Genomic DNA, 24,424 nt, shown 5'->3' with positions numbered 1-24,424 from the left:
AACATAAAGATTTTATGTTTGTTTTGCAGCTAGTTCTTAGCCTGTACTGACCTTTGCACGTCTATAGTATGTTGCCACATCCAAGCTTACCTGGCTATGGGAAGGTGTTTCGCTCAAACTTGCACTTACACCTGGTAGTTGGGTCGGACCACTTCCATACCACAATCAAGCTGGGCAAAAGGTCCACACCAAAGGGGGAAAACAAACCTGATTTAAACCGACTAAACACCACTGGTGTAAAAACATCTCAACCTATTCTGAACCAAAGTAGTCACCCCTATGCAGTCCCCTGTTGGCTTCACTTGCAATGCCCGGGAGCAGTGTCCATCTTTTATGTACAGTTTATATCTGAGAGTTAACCTCTAGCAGTGACCTGATGTGTGACACTGCAAACAAGGCAGGCTGAAGCCTTCACTGTGAACTGGGAGCTATAACCACATATAACCTCTGGCTTGATAACAAAATATAAGTAAGAGAAAATCTCCAAACACATTAACACATATTAACATTTTATCTGTTTAACCTTAGTACTCAGGTGTTAACATAACAACCAGACTTCTACTACCTATCCACTGATGCTGTTTCCACATGCGCGCACACACACATACACACCACTTTTGTCTGTGCTCACACCTCCACACTCTCCTCATATATAAAGTGCTTCAACCACAAAAAGCAGCAGTCTGTTTTATGACAGTTGAGACAGGTGATCTTGTCCGGGGAGGAGTGTCATTGTAATCCTCTAATGTTATTATCACACCCACAGCGTGTCTGAGTGTCCGTACCTGCAGTGATTTACAGACACAGGCTGGAGGGACTGGAGCTTCTCTCTCTCTCTCAATGTAGAACCAGAGCGAGCGAGCGAGAGAGAAACCCATGCTCTTCTAGACATCCCATAAACGGTTTTACAATGCTTTCACAGTGTCTGCCAGGCGATGACATACCGGTAATCAGTCATAGTGTTAGTGATGCTTTTCCCTCCTCACCGTCTCACTCACCTTAAACTTGCTTCTCTTCATCTTTGCTGTAACTAACACTCCTCGCCTCTCCTTTTCCCTTTTTGCTCGCTGTTATTCTCGCTCACTTCTTTCTTATTTCTCTCTTCCATCCCCTCTTTCGCAGCATGCCATGTCATAAAATAGATTGTAATTACTGTGTTGCTGTGAGAAGAATGGATTAATTAAAATATAATGATGCCGATCACACCAGCGGGCGTCTGTTGAAATCTGCCCATTTAGGGGCTATGGCAGAGGACTTGTAATGCCCTGATCATACTGCAGCGGCCACACTAATTATAAAGAATGGTTTATTACATGCGTCAGGACGGGTGGACCAGGTAGTGCCACAAGCACAGGGTCACTTACCATCAATAAGGTTGTTGCAATACATTAAAGATTAGATGTGATATCTGTAACGAGAGGATCCAGGTTTAAGAAAATTAAAGACAGTCCTGAAGCGCGTCGCTGTATGAGGTTAGACAAGAGATGCTTTCATTAGTACTTGAGGTCCTGAGAAGAAGATGGCTTAAATAAAATCAGAAAGAAAATGATAAAGAGCAGAGTGTGTCTTCATTATTAATATTATTATTACTATATTATTATAAAATAGTCCAACTGTACAGAATTATGTTTCTAAAAGTAGGCTTTGGACAGACATAAAGTAGATCTGTTATACTAATTTCAACTTTAAATCTTTTTGGACTCAACTAGTCGAACTTGCATGATTCTTAGTGTAAATAATCCTCATTTATTCTTATGAATAATCTTTGTACTGGTTCTTGTTTCGTTTAGTTCATCCACTGTCTGAAACAAGCTTTGTCTCATTGGCTCACCTTCATAAATAGCAGGTCTGAAGAGCAGTTGTATGTATAAGGAGACCAAATTAAGGATATCTGCTGTCACTCACACCATACAGTGTAGAAAAAACTGTCTGAAACTGAGTGTTTAGAGCAATCTGAAGCCAGAGCTTATGTTTCACAGGGACTACATTCGAATCTGATGGCACAATTATTTAAAGCTTTAATCATATTTACAATGGCCAGCCTCTAGACATGCATAGGACAGACATAAGAAAACAGTATAGGGCAACTTTAGGAGTAAGCAACAATACTATGTTGTAGAAATTCAATTCACTGTTAGTTATATGGCATCAACTCAAAAAACAGTAGCCCCAAGGCACTTGATATTAAGATAAAAGTAAGGTAAGACCTTACCTTAAGGTATTATAAAGTAAGACCCAATCCCAACAGTTACACAGCTCCCTTTAGCAAGAGTGTCACTGAGTGGAAGGCTTTGGAAAATGTGAAAAGGACATAGATTTGGGAAAACTGTTTTCTTAAGTTTTCCTCCATGGCCATTCACACTACAACAAAATAACTAAGTAATAGATAAATAATTGTAATCTACTAATAGAAATTACATTTTTTTTTACACATCGCTTCCTTATAATTTAGTCCCAAAATGTTGACCTGGCAAAAAATGAGTACTTAGCGACAGCAGGAAGGAAAAACTCACTTTTAACTGGAAGTCAGCAGAACCAGGCTCAGGTAGGGGCAGCCATCTGCCACGGCAAGTTTGGGGTTGAGGGGAAAGAGAAACTGAAACTGCACAGTATTCATGCAGATCCACGTCTTTCAGCTGATGCGTGTTCCTCTAAAATCAAGAAATATTTTTCTTATTGTCCAAAAGTTTCATTTTGTTACCGAAATCAGCATGTTAGTCCTCTAAATAATGACTGACTTTGCCGTGCTGTCAGCGCCAATCTGTCGCAAACTCGAGTTTCTTGTGAAGATTCAAATAACAGCTTTGAAGTGCAGTTTTTAGCAAACATTAATCAAACAGCATCAATAGTTAGAGGCTGTACAGCAGAGGATTACTGATCCGTCAGAGCGAGACGGTGTTCGCAGGATGGACACAAAACGCAAACAACAGAGCAGAACATTATTTCTTCTTTCAAAAAGTTAGCTTTCGCTTTAATTGAGGAAAATCAGAGTTGCTGGATGTAACCTCTTTAAAAGTTTTGTTGGGAGCATGTGCGGATTGGGGACAGATGGCTGCAGAGAAAGCATCGACTGCATGGCTTTGTTAAAGCTGCAGGAAAAATAGCTTCCTTATAGATGTTGGGTGAGTTGGCATTGATGTGTGTGTGTTGGGGGATTTGGTGGGGCGTTGGGTGGGTGGAATGGGTCGCACGCATCCTAGAGTTCCCATCTGTTTGACCTCCATATAGACTGGGAGCTTTCGTAAAAAGCAACAAAAAAAACCCAACTCTGATGTTGGGGAGCGACCCACCACCCTCCGCCTCTCCACCCTCTGCTCCCACTGCCATGACGACAATAAACATGTCAGCCGCCACACGCCACAGCAATCTGCAATCAGATTTACTGTGCATGAAATATGGTGGTGCTTTTATTGGTCCAAAGACTTGTCACTCATAATTTATAGGTTGTTGCCGGGCCGGCTGTGATGTCAGCCGGCTCCCAGCACCCTCAGGAGAATCAGAAGAGAGAGTGGGGGGGGGGGGGGGGGGGGGGGGGGGGGGGGGGTTGGGGGGGAATAGAGATATAAAAGGACAAAAAAAACTGTGTGTATGAGTCTGAGAGGGGAGAGGGAAAGAAAGGTGATGGAAATGGGTGAAAAGACGAAAAAGGAATAACACGCATCCATCCTGTCTCTCTCCGTGTTGAGTTTATCAGACTGAGGGAGTGAATGTGTCAGGTTTTTTTTCTAGGAACTCTACAAATGGATCTCCCTCTTCTCTCCTTTCCTTTCCTCTCCTCTGGCGTTGCTCTGTAGTCTTTGAACATTGACACCTATTGATCACATGGTCTGCGAAGGGAAGAAAAAAAACACAGCAACAAATCTGCGTTTCACATCTCCACTCGAAGCCTCGCTAACCTAGAAATAGAAGGAGGAGAGTCTGCAGCAGAGGGATGACGTACGGAGAACAAGCAGAGCGTCCAGACGGGCTTAATTTCATTTAATCTCTTCTGATAGCATAGGTGCAACTACAGTAATTATCCTGTGGGAGATTGAGATAGAAAATAACAGTGGTGGAATAGATCAAAGAAACGCTGCCCCGGTTGCAAAAAAAAACAAAGTGAATATCAAGGAGAATGCATGAGTGGTGAAATGGTGTCTTTAAAAAAAACGAGGGAAAAAACTGTGGCATTAAAAAATGAGATAAGATTCAATCCCTCTTTTGAAAAATGATACTCTGTTCATGGAGAACTATTAGAATGTTTACATTTGCGGCATTTTGTTCCATATCAAAATAATTAATTGCCTCCATTTTCAAATTAAAAGTACATTACAACACAATTAAAGATGCAAATGAGTCTGGGCCTGTCGCGAGGAGCCAGAAAAAGTGAAAGAGTGACTGCGTTGATGTATGAGGCCTCGCGTGCCTTTTTGTGTATTAGGTGTGTCGCAATGGATCATTGTGCACGGCTGTGTGTGTTTGCGTAATCAAATACAGAAAGAATGTGTCGTTATTGACGAGGAAGACTCAGTGTTGAAATTCCATCAGCTCGGGGACATAAATCAGAGCTCTGCAGTAATAAACAACAGAGTAATTAGGTCACTCTTCCCTCAGCAACTGGAAGAGCTATTCTTTTTGTTTTTAAGGCCTCTGCCGTGGTTTTGAAAATCACCCGACATGAACAGTACGCACACTTTTACATGCATACACATACATATTTCTCCGTCTGTCCTCCCTTCTAAAGGCTCTGACCTCCAACGAGCCTGTTTCATGAAAGATTTCTACATCGTGGTCGGATCCAGGAACAGTAAAACATAATTTTGTCATAACCTTCCCTCTTCGGAGGGAAAACAGATATAAAAGTATATAGCCTGTGGTTTACTGCAAGTCCCCCTCACCCAACCTGGCTGCACGCAGGGGTTGATGGATGCTGGGCGTCGGCCGCCTTTTAATTGCTCGTAAATTTTTGATCCAGGGGAAAAAACGCGACATTCTCCTTGTCCCCCGGCGACATGGGTGACAGAGCTGCTCAGGAGGGAATAAAAGAACCTCGGCGAGCAACAGCGGGAGGATGGGAGATAGAGGAAAAGGATACACACAGGCACAATGACACACTTTCAGATATAAAGACACGCAGGTGCAGGAAGCATACTAAGTAGAAGGCCTTGTGAGCACACGAAGGACCTTTAAAAGCTATCGCTATGATGAATTTTTATACGGCAAAATCTTTTATACTGTCCACATCGACAAAAAGCAGTAACAGTTGTTTTCTGTTTATAAATGATGATGATACCAAATGCCATCCCTGGCTTCTAGAAATGATGTCTGTAGATATTTTTGATTAACATATCAAGTCATAAAGTCCCCACTGTCTAAAATATCCTGGTAGAATTCAGTAAACAAATGGACAACCATAGGTTTTGTGTAAATTCTTGTAAGCACACTGACAAGAAGAGAGCCAGTGATAACCTGTAACTGCTGTGGTGTTAAATCATTTTGAGTGAAGATTTCAAAGGTGATCGCAGTATTGTCACACAAATGGGGTAAAGCCTGCAAGCTTACAAGACAACTTGAGCTGTGCTGCATCATACACATGTAACATGCCTCATCCCCACCACGTGATGATGACCAAACACACGCTCACAATTAAGTTGCAATTTTTTTTTTTTTTTACCTCTGCTGTGTTTGTGTAAATAACCCTTACATAGATAGCATTTTAATTTTTAAATAACAGGAAGTTTTATCAAAGAAAAACAATTTTTAGTCTTGTTCCATTACCTCTGTGGGAAAACACGACAGAAATTGTCCACGTCGAGCACTCACTGCGTCTTGTGGATCTATGAAAAGGAAACAGTACAGGGCAAAGAACTGAGGTGTAGTAGCCTGCACAATGCACATGCAGATCTTTTTTCTTCTTTTACTGTGGAAGTGTCCTTTAAGCGCCTGCACGACGCTCACAGTAATGAAGATGAAATTGAAAAATGGGCTTTAAAATCCATTTCTGCAGACTTGCGACTGTTGCCAAGCCTAACAGATGCTCATCTGATCGATTTCCCACCCCGTTTGTCTTCTTCCCGAGATGAAAGTATGAGAAGATAAATACAGGTTTATCCCACCATTTGCTTGTTCATTGCGGTAAGGTCCGACAACCTGCCGGGGATTTTGATTATTTCCTTCTTCCATGTCAAAGTCAGCCTAGCATCAGATCCTATCACAATTTTTTTTCCTATTTTTTTCTATCCTCTTTCCCTCCCTCCTCCTCACCCCTGCTGTTCGTGTTGTTCCAGTCTCATTTGGTGGTTCTCAGCTCACCAGGTTTGGCCTGTTGTGATCTCTTCCCTCTCTCCATCGATTTTGCCTCCTCTACCTACACCCCCAGTCCCCCGGGGCTGGCCAAATCAAGACACACGGTGATAATCCAGAGGTCACAATCTGGACCCGAGTTCAGAGGTTGAAGGGTGCTGGTCAGGAGCCTGCTCAGCTCTGTGTGTGTGCATGTGTGTGTGTGTGTGTGTCTGATAGTAGGGATGAGAATGGCGATTAAGCTTCTAATCAGAATTATACTCAGACATATATAGATTGACATAAAAACCTGCAACATATTTGTTATCAAATATAATTTAACATTTTATTTAAATTCTGTTTCTTGATGATTTAAGTGAACTAAGATGTTACTTTGTCACCCTTAAAAACAGTGGTAAATGGCCTGCATTTGTATAGCGCTTTTCTAGTCCCTAAAGACCCCAAAGCGCTTCACACTACATTCAGTCACTCACCCACACATTCAAACACTGGCGATAGCAAGCTACATTGTAGCCACAGTGCCCTGGGGCGCACTGACAGAGGCGAGGCTGCCGGACACTGGCGTCACCGGGCCCTCTGACCACCACCAGTAGGCAAACATGGGGTTAGTATCTTGCCCGAGGATATTTGGCATGCAGCCAAGAGGCAGCCTGGGATCGAACCACCGACCTTCTGATTGGTGACTGACCTGCTCTGCCACCTGAGCTACAGCCACCCCAGTGACAGTATCCACTATTGTGCTATAAATACAGTGGTTTGGTTGGTTTGAATGTGCATTCTCAGCAACTTAATTTTTTTAATAGAAAATGGAATTATGACTGAGGTTCCAGAGTTTTCCTTTCTCCTTTATGATTGCTAAATTACAAGGTCTGATGACATAATTTGACTATTAATAGATGTCCTCATAGAAACATACAGAATCTGTAGGTAAGGGACGAGACTTTTGGTACAAGAAGAATTCAGGTTTCTGTTAGTAGTCCACTCGTAATCTAAACACGCTCACGTCATTAGCCATTCCAAACCCTTCTTCTTCTTCTCAAACACTGTGGCATGACTGACAGTTTAAAACACTCCAAATTCTTTCATCTTAAACGAAATGTTCAGTGTTCTCCAAAATGTTACAATAAAGTATAACATCCAGACATCCATGAAAAGGAGTATTTACAAAGTTGAACAGAGTTAGTTAACAGTTAGCTCTCTAGTTTGTTCGTCACAATAAAATTTTGAAGCCACCATCTTTTCTCTGGTGACAGTTTTGCTTTTAATTAACATTTTCAAAATGTGTATTTGTATTAAAAAAATTCCAGCAAGTCTTGGTCCTGATATACACCGGCTACAACAGCCAGAGTTTTGCCCATTGTCATCAAACATAGCCAGTGGGTTGCCAGATTGCATGGTAGTGATAAATAGACTTTTTCAGCATCTGGCTCTCCTCCCACTTCATGCACAGAGGTTTGTTTGTTTTTGTTACAGATACCTTGCTCATTTAATTAAGATGATAATATTTTCATATCCTACTATTATAAATACAACCGGTCATTTTAAAAGCTATATTTAGTAGAGTGATGTAATTTTTACTGACCGTACAGATATACCTTTTGAGCTGCTTTGCAACATCTTCTTTTCAAGTATGTAGTATATGAACACCACCTCCATTGGTAGACACAAATAGCCACAGGGTCTTCTTAGCGACAAAGCACCTTTCACAAAAACAAAAACTTAATCAGGAGAAAGTCTTATGTATAAAATCATCTCTGGCAAACGAAGAGTGAGAACATCTTAGCAAAAAAGGAAATATGCTGAGAATAAAGAAGAATGTTTAACAAAGATATCGACAATGCGTGTCTTTTTGGAGCAAGAAAAGGTTTAATTTTAATAGAATGAAAATAGTTATCCAGATTCTCTGATATCACTGTTACAGTTTTTCAGAGGCTAACCACCTTAGCTGCAGTCGTGCTGCCGGCTGACCGCCTCGCAGACCCACAGCTCTCTTCCACCGGCCACAAAGGGAAAGAGAGATGGGTGAGCCTGATCAACCCTAGTAGTGTCAACCCAATTACTCATTCTCTTAAAGGGCTATTAAAACATAATTGCCCAGCGATTTACATCCAAGTTAACGTGGCCCCGAGATAATTTATTATTTTCCATAAGCCCTATCTTTTGTGTGCCGACTGAAAGAGTGTGTGGGGGAGAAAGAGAGGGAGACTGTAATTTCCTGAGTCATGAAGAAAGGCATGTTGGCAGCCCAGTGTAATTGTTTAAACCCCACTCTCAGACACCTTCCAGTCACCCCCTTTTAATCCTCGTTATCGCTCTCATTAGCCTGGGGTCAGGGGTCAGCCAGCTCCCTCTAGAAACACAAACACGGCACTGGGAAGAGGAAGTCATGGATGGTGGGCTGGAGGAAGGACTCGGTGAATGGGATGGAGATTTTCACTTCAGTTCTGACCATATTGTCTTTGCTTTATCCATCTTTTTATTTGTATATTAGAGTTAATATCATTGTTTTAGGGTGTAAGAGAAATGCAACAGTTATGAAGGAGAGTTTAGGTGCTGTACCAAAGCATGTAAATGCCATAGTAATTAGAAATGTAATTGAAATGTATGAAGTTATTAGAGAAGTTAAGCTTTCAGAAGGTCATTTTTGTTTTGTAAAAGCTGCATTTGCTGCTACTTATTTTAATCTATATTCATTGCATCAAAATCCATTAATTTTGTAATCCAAACCTGAATGGGAGAATATTGTGTGTATTCAAAGTAGGGATTTAATTCCACACAGACAGACCAACAGATGTTGTTTCCAGCTAGACAGACAGACTAGCTCGACTAGCATTGCAAGCTAACGCATTAAGACTTCTGGTCTCAACACAAATATTGGAGACGAGAGACGATGAGTGTATTTACATAACTGTTTTTCCCAGAAGCCACGTGCTGTCCTTTCCCCCTCCTACTCTGTTTTTATGACCAGGAGGAGTTATTCTTGTCTCTTAGTTGTAAACATTAGCACACGCTTTGACCATAGACAGTATTTAAGATGAACATAGCTTGGTCTGGAAAGCAAAGCCACTACTGACGTGTCTGGCTGCATTCATTGTAATGGCCCCCAAAGGGGGGCAAGGACCTGTGGTTACAAAAAGTCTTCCTATAAAGGTCTTGTGTAAGCACTTACCTGACAAAACATTAGATCAGTTTAGTAAATTCTGGTCATTCAGAAAGCAGCATTATCTGGGTATGCTCAGTCACGATTTGTTAGCCAGTGAGCTTGCTGTTTCCAAGTTACCTCTGCCCCTCATTCGTCACGTGCATTTGCAAAACGCCAAGATGGCAACAGCGAAAAACCTCTTCTCGAGACTTTAGAATCAGACTTGATAAACCAGTGGGTGACATTATGCTAGCTTTGTGCATCTTATGTAACTGTCTATGACTTTGATGCAAGGGAGCTGGAGCGCTGACATAATTACCAAAGCCCTTTGTTACTGGCTCAGTGAACCTTATAGGGCTGCCAGACTCTAGTCAGCTGTCACATATGGGAAGCAAAATGCAGCTCTGTTAAATTAAAAGCAAAAATGGTAATTTTACCTAAACTAACAAAAAGTAGATTTACTTTTCAAATGTGATATAAAAAAAATCATGAGAATTGTGTAATTTACTCTCGGAAGTTAGTTTTTAAAGTGTTTATGAAAGAAAGTAAAAACTACTAGACCAGTGTTAAGACTTTTGTTCTCTTCCGTACTTACACGATCAAATTTTAAAATGCAGAAATTTATCCAGGCATATGTTTTACACAGTCCTCCAAAAGATTGCAGGAACACTTTTTAATTAGAGTACAGCATCACGTCAGTTAAACTTGTGGGACATTGATCTGGTCAGGGATGTACCACAGCGGGTTTAAAACCAGTTTGTTGTTTTGGTGTTAATGAATTTAACAACAGGTGCACTAGATGGGCAACAATGAGTAAACCCCCAAAACAGGAATAGTTTTACATGTTGAGGCCATTCAATACCTTATCTGACTGTTTTTTCACTAGTTTTGCATTTGGCTAGGGTCACTACTGGTACACGGACCCTGCAGAGATTACACAGTTAGTCGAACTCCTCCAGGATGGCACATCAATACGTAGCAATAAACTAAAGCCCACGTCTACTTTATTAGGCTATAGTGTAGAGTGACAGAACTGAACACAATGAGTAACCTTTCATTTTTAAGTGCATGCAATTTAAAGTTTCAGAGCTCTAATGTGCAGCTGCCATGTTTGGTAAATGGTAAATGTATTAACAGGTATATTTAGGCCTTTTTTACTGCTCTGTGTGATTCTGATAATCAAATCTGCAGAATAATTTTCTGGAGCATTACTTGTGTTGCATTTTAGTGTTATATTTTTTAGGCTCTTTGTATATCTGTCGCTCATTCCTCTGATAATGTCTCTGATTGGAGTAGGCGGTGCTCAATTGATCCATTTTGTGCAGAAGTTAAATGACGCATGAAACGTTCCTTTTCTTTCTGTGAATTGGCCCAGAGCCTGAGGCAGAAAGCTTGGTTAACAAAGAAAGTTGATACCCGCCATCTTGAAAACCATTTTAAGTTTTGTCAAACCAGCTAATCCAAAGATAGCCTGCCGGTTTCGAACTGGAACTTCGCTTTGCTGATTGTTTTCTGTGTTGACACCTTGCTTGAGAACTGTGTGACAGCTTCAGTCGGGTGCTTTTAAAAAACATGTTTCTGTTATTTCGTTGGTTTGTGATCACTCGAAGCCAAGCATCAGGAAGAAGTTGCTACAGTTCTTCTGTCTCTTGTTGTAGCCCAGACTGACTGTGTCTTTTAAAGGTCAGGGCACTGTGGGCAGCTTCTTCTTGTTCCTCAAATGGTTCTTTTTATGACCCCAATCAGATGTTACTATGTGATGGATGAAGCACCTAAAACGTTTGCATGTACAATAATTCGCCTTCACCTCCTCACATTCTTTCTCCCCCATTGGTTTGAATACATAGTCTCACTCTAGTAATATATTCCCTGTGATAAATGAAGTTCAAGTTATAGTATGTTCTGAAATTAATTCTCAGGCAGCTGCTTAAGGTGTTAGAGAATATAATTTACACCTAGCAGCACAGTGTAACATGCTAATGTCACTCCCTATGCCATACAGTATGACAAGGTTTCAGCTTGATAGGTCATCAAAACATAATCCCACTATTATGCATTTTGCTTTTACTCCAGCTGTAAATTTATTTCCAGCATAGTTCTCAGAAACTGTCTTCCACTGTTGCTGTGATCCTGCTCACCTCCACTGAGCCGTCTGCAGGAATCACAACCTTGTTTCCTCCCCAGTGTCCCTTTCTAATTGAAGCTAATAAAGATCAATTAAAGTCATTAAGGGCTTTTCTTAAACGAGGCCTGGCTACTAAATGCATTAGCAGGCTCTCTGTCTTCCTCACTATATACTACATGTCTCTCTCTTCCCTAATTGTGTATGCACTGAGGTGTGTTAGGATCTGTGGAGGCCGAGGTATTTCCAGGGACACATCATTGAACAGTAATGCTAGCTTCTCTAAGAGCTGTCAACCACTGCACCTGAGGAGAGCATTGGGTTTGCATTATTTCTGCCACATAGATAATGCTGAGATTCGGTCTGCTTTATGTAATTATCAGAAACGTTTTACAGGGAAAGTATCATTTTAATGATTGTGATTGCCCATGGAACCTCATAGTACTCAAGAAATATGTTCCATATATTTTTAATTAACAGTTACTGGTTACCTGTCTGGCAAGTTTTACCATTTACTTTTGATTCCTATACTCTTCTAATAGCAGTGCTTTTCTTTATCCAGTGTTTGACCCTCTATATCAGGATCCTAAAAAACACAAAACGTAACTTGAATCTTATACAAAAAGAGGCAACAGATGTCTACGAAATTAATGCAGCTCCTCCAGTCAATACAAAAGCAGTAAATAGATCCACAAAGACATGCACATTTCAGCCATTAGCCCCCCCCCCCAAAATGCACTAAATTCACACGTACATGTGGGTACAGTATGTTTGGTTACACTAAGACACTGAGATTCCTGTGTCTGTAAAGTTAGGGTCAGAGCGATACTGCATTATCCAGCTACTGTAGCGCTCGAGCTCTATTCTTACCACAGATTCAACAGAAAACAAGTGATGTGACAGAGCGATAAGAGAGATGAAGAAGAAGGAGAATTGACCCATTCACAGGACAGCAGGGTGCCTGATGGTGCTACCGTGAGCTGACAGGACTGTCAACACACTTCACACAGAGGACTGTGTGTGTGTGTGTGTGTGCGCACGTGTGCATCTACATGCACGTGTGAGTGTTTGTATCTGAGAAAATACATGTGAGTTTCCCTGTGTGTGCTTGCATGTCCTCTGCGTGTGAGATTACAGTGTGTATGTAACCGAGAGCGCGTACAGTATGTGTGAGACCGTGCAGATTGTGCTCACATTAGTGCAAGTGAGAGAGAGAACTTATGTATCTGTTAGCATTTTAAGACTAAGCCTTAGCCGGTACCGCATCTCGCTTCTGTGCGTGCTCAGTTTGAGGTGTGTGTGCGTGTTTGTGTGTCTTCATGTGCCTGTCCTGCAGCTTGAGTACAGTATAGCAGCCATTCTGGTACAGAGACAAGGCGGAAAGCTCCCGATCACTCAGCCTGGGCTCTGCCTCCCTCTCCATATGGCCACGGAAAGCCTCGGCTGCCTCCCCGGGCCTCTGCCACTGCGAAAAAGCAATTGTGTGTAATGTGTAGGAATTAAGTATCCCATCATTCAGCGCAGACATGCAATTAAAAGAGCTGCAGCCGTCACTCGCGGTAGACATTGCGTGAGTCATGTCACTATAACTCAGCGAGGCTGATGGCTGCCATTTTTTTGTTCTTAAGAGAGAGAGGAGTAAACACAGAGACACACACTTCCTGTCTCTTGTTTGCTGAACACAGATATTTACATAGATATTCAGAAGCATAAATATTTCCTTTTTTATGTCTGTCTAATGAAACAAAGTTAAGTAGTTATTGGTTTCCATAATCAATTTTCATGTCCAAACTGGCCTTTATTTCATCTCTTTCTTGAGAAGTCTGTGATCAGATGTATTCTCAGTCACATTTTGGTCCTATAGTTTAAGCAGCACCGTTTCAGTATGAATTCTACTTTTAGCTCCTGTTTTATGTGGGTTAAACAACTGTTTCTGTCACATTTACCTGAACAGCAAAGTGCAGCATTATAAGAATCTTTCAGGATGAGAGTTTGTTCATGTTGTTAAACAATATGAATTTCTGTGATTGCTGCTTTTTCACTTCACCTACGAGTGTTGCTAGATATAACACAACTACGAACGCACATTTTGTACAATCTTACTGTTCTTGTCTTATGTGTCAATGTGCACAAAGCAAGCACATTGCAAAGGCATGGGAGTCAGTGATCTGAGCTGCAGTCAGTAACTCACTTCATCCCCTTACATCCACTATAAAGGCTGTGAATGACCTTTGTTTGGCATTAATAATGTTCAGTTGTATCTGTTATTCTTTACAGCCATTTCTTGGAGCTTTGGGGAAAAGTTTGGAAGATTGAGACTGCAGATTTTGTCCCTCGTGTCTAACACTGCAATCAAATTCTAAAGAGTTCCCTTATTGGAAAAGAAGGAAAAATAGGGATGAGAATGCCATACTCATGTATAAGATAATGCACTTTGAAAATCCAGTTTGAAAACAAACTTTGAAAATCCCTCCACCCATTCTCTTCCTCTTATCCAGTTTAGGGTCGTAGGGGTGCTGAAGTCGATCCCAGCTGCCATACGGTGAAAGGTCACCAGTTCGTTGCAGGGCTAACACGGACAGCCATTCGCACTCATTCACATCTATGGGTAATTTAGTACCACCAGTTATCCTAGCCCATTAACTGGGGTTGGATTGGGGGTTAGGTCAAACTTTAAAAACATACTTTAAAACATCTTCACTGATCCTTTAATGCACATGTGCATGCAGCTGCCGTGGTATGAATAAAGGTAAATGTACACTCTGTACAATAAGAAGCAAGTCAATAACAAGTTTTAACATTCATAGTGAATAAAAGGCAATAACAGGTGATAAACTTCTGATTAGCCGTGTTGGTAAGTTATATATTGCATTTGGGAATATAATGAAAGTGTTGCATTTTTCTATGTGCCCTGCATTAGAAGAGAAAAACACACATTTTAACTTTTATAATTTCACCAAGTAGCTCCACTGAGGTTAAGAGTCATTTTTGTCAAGTGGCCAAAAGAGAAACATTACAGCACAGATGCCGTAAAAAACATTTAATGACTGAACCCAAAACAATATACTAAATGAGCTCTTATTTGGACTGTGAAAGACCACATATGTGAAACAGAGTGAGCCTCCAAAGTCAAACTGCACCGCTCCACACTGAGCAGTTTTCCTTCAGCGTTCTAAAAAGCACGTTTTATTGCCACACCTACTCTGTGTACACACTGGTGTAGTGCTTGTCTCTGTAGTATTTCCTCTTGCTTGCTTCTATCTCTTCTGATAGCTCATAGCAGTCTGTTCACAGAGCTAAGCTTGAGTGGGCTACAGTGTAAATATCCCAGACCTATTATTACTCCAGCAAAATGTTCCTAGCCGTTGTCAAGCCACTAAGTACAAAATGGTGAATTGCAGACACGAAGAGAGATAATTGCCACTCACACTGTAAATTTGGCAAGCGTCTTCCCCGCGAGACCCGGATGAAATGGTGCTTCAACCCCCGAAACTGTCATTCTTAATGAAATGGTAATTACAAACCCAGCGGAACAGCTGAGGGGCCTGCTGAGGCCCACGGAGCCCAACTACCAGAATAAACCTGCTACAACAACCTGCAGAGAGGAGGGAGAGAGGCAGGGAGGAAGGAAGGAGGAGGATGCGGGAGGGGGGTGGGAGAGGGGGGGCAGCAAGACTACATAAAGCAGCAGAGACGTTCAGGTAGGCACTACTGTAACACCGGGAATCTGAGATTTATTTCAATTGTGAAATGTAATACACACTCCAGGTTGGAGTGTGCAGTATGCTGGGACCCTCATCAATAATGCCGGCTGTGTGGAAGGCAGGAGGGGAGGTTGGTTAAAAGCGCCCACACAGCCTGGGTAATTGATTGCTTTGTAAGTGAACGTGTCTTTAACCTTTGGGAGGTCAGGCCCAGTCGGACACCATCAGTCCTGCCTGGGGTTGAACCGCTTCCAGCCGTTTGTCTTCCGCTGCTCCCCCGTCTCAGGGCCGATTTGTCAAGCATGAGATGTTTTGGGTGTTTAGATTACAGGCGAGATGGGAAAACAAAGGCAAAATGCCACCCCAAACAAAAGGCCTGAGCCTGGATCTCCCACTGATCTGCAGGCCGGGCAGGAGGCCAGCTACCTGGGGTGCTGAAACTGAAAATGGGGAGGGAGGTGGTGGAGGGGTGGCTTTGCTGAAACAGAGCCACAATGAAGCCCCCTGAAAAACAGCCACTGTGGAGCTTGAAACTGAGCCAGAATGGAGGCTGAACCGGAGCCAACGTGAGAATTGAATGGCAGCCAGGACGGTGACATGAGATAGAGCCGGAATAGCGCCTTGAGACGGAGCCAAAATGGCAGCCAGAAACTCTGGGAAATATGAGGGAGCTCGGGGCAGCTAACTGTTTTCTTCACGGTGATACCCCGTCATCACTGGAGATTTTAAAGTGTCCCTTTGCCACCCTCCCAGGTACTTAGGGCTGTCTGTCTGTCAGGCTGTTAGAGAGTGACTAAAGATGATTTATCTCCTAGATTATCAGGGCCAGTGGCAAAGCCATTGCTCATGTGCTGCCCCACAGGGACACAGCAGAAACAGACAGCACCTTCTCGGACCAACATCCTGACACGTCTCCTTTTCTTATACGAATCTTATTCCATCTGACCTGCGCTTTTTAGCACTTTTGGCAGGAGAAAGTCAAACTCTTAGCTTGTTAAGCGCGTGTGTGGATTAAGGCTGTGTATTTATTTTCAGCTGTGATATTTTAGCACTGTGAGGTAAAAGCAGCTTATTTTTGCGTGTTTGTGTCAGTGTGTTTTTGTAACATTTGAATAAGTGCGCTCGCATGCAAGAGCATGTGTGTGCATGTCTCAAAGCACAAGGAGCTGTGTGTGCCTGCCAGTTCCATCTGCTGTTCTATTACCATAGACGTGATGTACCTGCCACTTCCCTCCTCAGCTGAGGTGTGTGTGTGTGTGTGGTGTGTGTGTTTTATTCTCCCATCCTGTTGTTAGATCTGACAACCACTAACACAGGCTTATGGTGGAAAAAAAAAAAGAGGGGGAAAATACTCTCAAGTTCCAGATCCCACCCCGAGTCTGAGAGACAAACTGTCTATGGTTGTGGAAAAGCTGCGCTCCACTCTTGCCTTCCACTCCTCACCTCAACTCCTCTGCCAAGATTTAAATAACCAAAAATTCTATTTGACGTCGTTTCGAAATCTACTCAATGCAATATGGTGTTCCTGTGCTTCTACAGATGGTATTTACTATCAGAATAACGTGCTTCAACGTTTGCTCCACAGTGACGTTGTTCTTTGTGCTGCGAGCATTGCTTGAGTTTTGACATCTTCAGGCATACTCCTCCCTTCTCCTTGGGCAGTGGAAGCAGGTGAAAATGTGCCAGAGGTCTCTTTACTGTTTCCACAGCTTACATTCAGCACTTGTATCACCAGTTTGTACGGATAGCAGGTTTTTCTGTACCAATTTCATGAAAAAAGAAAAACACCTTTTTTTATCTGATTGTTCCAGGAGCTAATTATCCATACACCAGGAACTAAAATCCCTGTTGTGCACCCCACATTTAAAGAAAATATTACTTACTTATCTTGTACTGGTACTGCTGGGTCAGCCCCTTAGCTCATCCTTTCTCTCAAACAAGCTTTTCTAACTCCTCTTCCTAAAACACCACCCTTCTTCTGATTGGCTTCCATTTGCAAACACAAGGTTTAAACATCAGGTTGTGAGCATGAACATAATTAGGGATATTTAGGGATATTGACTAAAGAGTAAAAAAAACAGTTTGAAACTGAGTGTTTTGCTCAAATGTGAGGTCTGAACTTTGACACTAACAGATATTGAACAGATTGGTTCAATATATATGATATAAACATACATCTGATTGTTGGGGTTGTATTATTGTAGGGTTGTTGCCTTACAATATAAAGCAACTTGAGATGACTGCACTATATAAATAAAACTGAGTTGAAGAGAATGTAAAATATAAATCACAATAAATATAGAAAAGTACAATAGGTCCATGTTACAATAGGTCCATGTTAGCTACCTTCATTCTACCACATGAAGGTAGAAGGAAAATCCAAGTGATACACACTTCTGTGAAAAGCTAAAAAGACACTGCATCTTAAAGCAAGTACATTTGACTTCTAGTCAACAGGTAGGTTTCTACCTGACATAAGATGATTTCTTTGACCCAAGGTAACATCCTGTGCTAAAAGCAAGGAGTGAACATCGGTTAATGTCTGCATGTCCTTTTAACATTCCTGTGAACCTGTAAAAAAATACGACAGAAAAAGTGGGACGTGGGAAGGAGAAGTGCCAAAATATTTGCATGCATTTCCCCAACTACATTTATCACTGTAAATAAAAGCAATGCAATCTTGAGTCTGAACAAGACCAGTCTGATTTGTTCTTATTTGGTCTGTCTGCAGAATTGACCGGAGATCAATACTCTCACAACTCTGTTAGGTCTGTAAATCCACATCCAGAGCGTGTTAGTGCAGCACACAGTTGAGAGTTCACATACCTGCATGTTTTGCAGTGTTTTTGAGAGGATGCGCTAATATGAGGGCCCGGCGCATGTACTTGTATGTTTGTGTGAGAAGGTGCATACACACCTAACACATCGTGGCGAGCCATTTCCGTTTCGTCGTGGTCATAGATCGTACGAGGGCAGCGGGTCTTTCTCTGGCTCTCTCGGTCTCCCTGGTGGGGTTGGAAAACTGGCCTCGCGTCTCTGCCCCAGCCAGATAGATTAATTAATTATCCAGAGCTGCTCTTTTTTTCATTGCTGAGCCAATTACTCTGTGACTGAGCCTGTGGTCTATATGTACGCCACTATTTAGAAGAGAGAGCGAGAGAACGTGTGTGCATGTGCAGGGTAATTAAAGAAATAGCTCTTCCGCAGACTAACAGTCCCCACTATCACTTCATTTTGGAGTAGCTCTGCAATGATATTGTTTCCTATGAAGGAGAGTAGATCTATGTGTAGGTAATTGTTGGATAATTGAGAGGAAGTGCAGGTTCTTTATGTAGGTGGGAGCGTGGGTGGGCGGGAGAAACAAAGCCCTTGTGTTAATTTGAATTTGGCAGAATCAGAAAGAAGAAGACGGGCAGTCTGGATAAGCCGCGGACCCCCGACCTGAAATTATGATTGGTTATTTAGACGTAAAAGTTTTGTTCAATTGCATAAATGATCGTACTTCTCAACTTTTTGCTTTAACGTCGTCTCTTTAAACTTTTTTTAAAAAAAAAAACAAATTTCCACACATTTCTAAAGTGTCCCTGCATTTGTGAGCCTGAAGTGTTGGAATAATAACTCTACTTCTACGCAGAGATGCACAATGTTGATGGTAATTGTGTGTGTGGGTGTTTGTGTGTGTGTGTGTGTGTGTGTGTGTGCGCGCATTTGATGGATGGGTCAGCAGATAAACTGGGCTGAATATGCCGAGCGTGTGTTTATGTATGTTTCTGCGTGCCCTGGGGGACAGGGGGAAGCGGAGCGGTGCACCTCCTGCAGGGGGTGCCGTGTCTCCCTGCAGGGGGGTGCAGCAGGCAAACAGAGGGGTGCCAGTACACCCCACCACCCAAACCCCTGCACACGCACACACAAACACACGCAAACACAGACATATCACCCCACTCCACCCTACTGCGCTACAAGAGGGGGTGGGTGAAGGGACCCTGCACTCTTCTAAACCTCAACTGATGCATAATTCATGTACAAGTAGCAATTCTCATATTTTGCTGTTGGGGTGGGGTGGGGGGAGGGTTCAGAAAAAATAAAGTTCCATTATAGTCTGCACACTCATCTTTAATCCACTTTTTTTCCAAGTTAAATTGTTTTGCTGTGGCTGTAGACTAATGGCCAGAACCAAGCTGAACTTCTTAGAACAAGTAGCATTAAAATGTTTATAAAACTACGGATTAATGATCTTGGGTATTAACTACTGACCTCAAATATGCTGTATCCTTCATTGTTAGGTTTGCACTAAAGTCAGCACTGGTTCCATATTGACTTCTCTGTTGTTTCTTTCCAAATTATGCATATTTGCTAGATGATTTTTATGATTTGTTCCATGTGCAACAGTAATGATATGTGCACCCTGACTGACCCATAACCCAAGCCTGTCATCAAATTATATTCTCTAATCCTGCATGTGGTGTACAGAATCTTTAAAGTCCACGTGGCTCCTGTGATGAAATCATGTAGCAGATGTCACCAACGTACAAAAACAGACTTTTTTAATCATTACATGTGCGTTTGCTCTGTCACGTTTTAGTGATGTGGCATCTAAATCTCCATTCCTTTGAAAAGACAAACAAAGGCTCCTGGTTCGGTGTTTGCTTTGTCCGGACTAAAAGAAAACCGCTTGGGACCCGGGTGGGAATCTTTTGCCAAGCTTGTAGTGCAGGGGCTACTCAATCTCTCTCTCTCTCTCTCACTCCGTCTTTCCTTCCACACAAGGGCAGAGACATCCAAAAGGACTGTACCTTGGTGCGCGTCCAACAAAAGCTCTCTGCCGAATTTCATCCTCTTTTGAATTTGTATTTGAATAACACTCGAGCTACAAATCAAAATATGTTGGACACTGAGAGTGAGGTCATGGGGTATAGATCATCATGGCTTCCAGAGAAGTCTCCTTGTGTAAAAGACGGGAACGGGTGGCTGCTGCTTTGACTGATGGCTATAGAAAACTGAGAGGGCTGTTCGGGGCCCATTCTCCCGAGACTAAGTCCCATGCCCGTGCCAAACCCCTCATTTTCCTCCCCGCAATATATTTCATTAAACTTTTAACTCTTCACAAGGTAATTCACTTGGCATTTTGAGACTGTGCTGTTGAAGGCTGCTGAGTGTTTCTCTCTCTGTAATTTAACATTATGCAGATATTTGTCTAATACAGCACTAAAAGTATGTTTCAAAATCTTTTTTTTTCTTTGTAAAAAAAAATGAAAAAACAAAAAATCCCAACACACATTCAGAACAGTTTAATGGATGAAACTGTGTAACATCCATACCAACAAAGCTGTGCTGCGCGGCACAGCATTTCATGATTACAGCCGTGCAGGTCCCAGTGGCGCAGATATAATTAAGACCTCTTCTTAATTACTTAATAAGCCTAATTAGTAACATTTCTGAGCAGCAGATTTGGCTGCAAGAGCGATGGAAATCAGAAGAATGTTAAGTCTATTTGTTATTTCATTTAAATCCTAATGTTAATGAAATTAGTGCATTATGATATAACCGAAACCAACCACGCTGGGATTGACCAAAGGGCTAATGCAGTTGTTTTATGCTCCTGATAAACATTCAATTAAGAGCAACAAAAGGAGGGCAAGAAAACCAAACCAAAAACAAAAAACCCACACAAAAGAAAATCTAGTTTTTCTTAGGTTTCTACAGTCACATCACTTTCACCAAGCGATCTTGTTTTCTCTCATCGATCATTTTTCATCAGTGGGTGCCCAGATGTGATGGAGAGGGTAACTAAGGCAAGTCCACCAATCATGTGTTGGAGCTGCTGCAGCATTCCTGGCCACTTAATTAGAAGTTGTTGGTACCACAGAAGGTGTCACCAACCTTTTCAGGCGCTGAACAGATGGTGTCCCCCTTTTTTTGAGGTCCTGCCAATGCCCACTCTGTGGCTCCTGGGAAAATGACCTAACTCACAGGCAGCTGCTTAGTGCGGCTTGAGTGATTCTTTACAGCCACTTCTATTGGGGGGGACTTAGCAGGACGTACCACTGCAAACAAGGGTTGAGACCGCCGTAGCTGGGTCCCCTGGTAGCAGCAGAAATCTGTTTTGGTTACAGGATAGAGGTTGTTAAAGCTGTGTTTTCAGCGCCATGTGCAAAAAGACGAAGGAAAGACCTTAACCCCCAAAGATCTCTATGTCTAAGTGCGAGTTGGGTTTGTGTGCACCTTCCTCTGCTTTTGGCAGATGGTGTGAATATCAACAGAGAAAGGACCTGGGAAACCTCACAGAACAAAAAGTGAAAAGGGTTCCTCGACAGTTACAAAGAGGCCCCATGGAGCGGTGTGTGTGTGTGCGCGCGCGTGTGTGTGTGTGTGTGTGTGTGTGCGTGTGTGTTGGGTTGGGGGGGTGGGGGGGAGTGGCCTTCATGTTAATAGATAAAAAGAAGGAGGGAGTAAGAGATTGGAAGGGCATTTGCCATCGAGGAGTGAAAGTGGATAGAGAAAATGTGAGGACCGTGGGTTCCATATGTGAGGAGGCGGGGGGTCGGAGGGGGTTTAACATGCTTCGTGCTGCGTGGACAGAAGATCGGCTGTCATTCTGTAATCGGCTTGGCTCAGCCTCCTTCCGACCACGCAGGAGGTGGAGAAGGAACAAGTTGAAAATTGGATGACTGTGTTTTTCTGACTAATTACTTGATATGCTTTACACTATGTGGGTTTTATCCTAAAGACATTTGCAGGATTCCAAAAAAAGAAAAGAAAAGAAAAATCTCAATCACATGCAATCCTGATATCAAACTACTCACAAACCCTGCACACACTTCCAGAAATCACAATGCTATTTAGAAGGTGCACGACTCTCTCCAGTCCTTGCTCTTGATGATGAGACGTCTGAAAAGGCTGGGGAGTCTACTTGAAAAGTGCCCCGGCTCAGTAGTGCTGTTTCACTGACATGGCAGGGGACATGAAATCTGTCATTTTCATCATGTTCTTTCGTGGGGGAACTTGTTTCCTGCAGCTTTCTCTATCAGATACACTGTATGCCGGTGTGGGTTTATGGCTGTGGAGCTGGGGCAAGCCCGATCGATCTGTGGGAGCCATACGATTTAATAGGTGCACAACTCTTGCTAAGGGGCGCTGGGTAGGAGGGATACATTTAATCACTAAGAGGGAGCAGGGTGGCAAGGCCTGGTCACCAACAGTTTGTTTTATGAGAAGTCAAGGTATCAATTTTCCTCCACACTGTGAAATATCTTGGGTAATCTATTTTTAGTGCTAGTGTTTCCATTGTGTTTTCCCATTTCCAACTATTCCACTATCTGGCTAATTTATTTTGGTAACTTTTGGAATTTCAAGTATTGACAGCTGTTCCCTGAAGTGCTCTATGGCTGCTGCTTAGATAGCGTTTGTGGCTTGTAAGCTCCTGTCTCAGAGCATTATAAACTGCTATGTTGTGTTGACATTTAATGTTTAACATGACATTTAATAAGCTGTCCAAAGTTCTTCACGAAACAACTGTCAGCAATCAGCAGTTATTTCAATGCCCCTGTGTGCATGACTAGAAAGAGAAATGTAACTTTAATTTCACTGGTCACACTGAAACTTAACAAATTCATTATTAAATCTGAAAATTAAAAAAAAACCCATTTTGCCCAAAATAAGGTTTAAAAAAGCTAAAAGTCAGACTTACTACTTGGCAAGTGTGACATAACATGAGCACAGAAGCGAGTTTGGGGTGTTAACTTGGCCTCCAAATTCCCCAGATCACAATCCAATTGAGCCTCAGTAGAATGTGCTGGATAAACATTTCCAATCTAATGACGCCTTGCCTCACAACTTACAGGACTTAAAGGATCTGGTGCAGATACCAAAACACGCCTTTAGGGGTCTAGGAGTCCATGCCTCGAGAGGTCAGGGCAGTTTTGGCAGTAAAAGGGAGACCAACACCAACCAACACAATATTAGGCAAATGATCATAATATTATGCCTGATCGGTTTATCTGTCCATTACCAAATAGTTGAAGCTGCTGCGAACCTCAAGTGTGCATTAGTGCAACAGCTATCTTGTTGCTACTTAAATACCATGCATTTTCAATTCAATTCAATCTTTCTTATACAGCACCAAATCGCAACAACAGTCGCCTCAAGGCCCTTTATATTGTAAGGGAGACCCTACAATAATGCATACGAGAATAACACAACAATCATATGACTTCTTGTGAGCAAGCATTTTGGCAACAGTGGGAAGGAAAAACTCCTTTTGCACCATTTTCAGCAAAAAAGTGTAGATTTCACATGTAGATTTGTTTTCAGCGACAACAATCTATCTAAAATATTCAAGAGTAAACTACAAAGAGTTCAGAGACATTGTACTTTAGTTTTTGGTGCACTGACAACACAACAAACATTAAGCAATAACAGCAATCCATCTTTAAATATGTATTAGGGCGAATTCAGGGCCACAGCTCCTAGTCATCAGTTCAGTTTTGGTGACTTCTAAACACACATTGATCAATAAATAAAGACATTGTCATCTTCATTTATATACAATAAGCACATTTAGAACTCATTAGGATAAAGGGAGCAAGACGAGGAATTACTTCTCTGCACTGAGCTGTTGTCGGCTGTGTTTTGCTCAAGCTCTTCACAGCTTTCACCAAACCTCTGAATAACCTTGAACTTCTATAGCGCACCTCAACCCCAAACAGCCGTCTGCTTAATGCTGTTATGCCGGGCCCTACACGCTAAAAGTCACTGGTGGTGATAGTGGCTGATTAGATTGTGTCCATTGATTGCACTGCGTGCTGTTAGGACGAGCATGATGCGGGCTGCAGATCCTGCGTCTCCTCCTCTGAAACACTGACAGTCTGAGACAGAGGAGATGGAGCCCCATGCAGGGCAGCAGATTGAGTTATTGATCAGCTCTCTCCTTTCTCCTGTCTCCGTCTCTCGCTCTGCTGCTCCGAGAGACCCCGTCATCAGGATAATGAATTTCACTTATTGCAGATTAACGTCATAAGGTCTGTATGGTAATAATGGCAGGAATTAGCTCTTTGTCACCCCCTCTGAATTTCCAAGAAGGAGGGGCGATGAAGGTTGTTATTGCCCCGTTACTCAGTCTGAGGAGCGTGATTTGAACAAAAGGGAACGGTGAGCGGAGAAGTGCATGAAAATGAA

General features: G+C 42.3%; 1 protein-coding gene across 1 annotated transcript in view; it reads left to right on the top strand.

The window, feature by feature from the left end:
* LOC102794715 (furin-like protease kpc-1) overlaps window positions 1-24,424 on the top strand; it is a 201,978-nt gene that overhangs the window by 148,789 nt on the left and 28,765 nt on the right. The gene's annotated exons all lie outside the window — the stretch shown is intronic.

This window comes from Neolamprologus brichardi, chromosome 11 (genome assembly GCF_056152115.1).
Source record: "Neolamprologus brichardi isolate AB-2024 chromosome 11, ASM5615211v1, whole genome shotgun sequence".
Taxonomy (NCBI): Eukaryota; Metazoa; Chordata; class Actinopteri; order Cichliformes; family Cichlidae; genus Neolamprologus; species Neolamprologus brichardi.
Note: the sequence above shows the minus strand (reverse complement) of the source record. Positions and strands in the feature narration are given on the sequence as shown.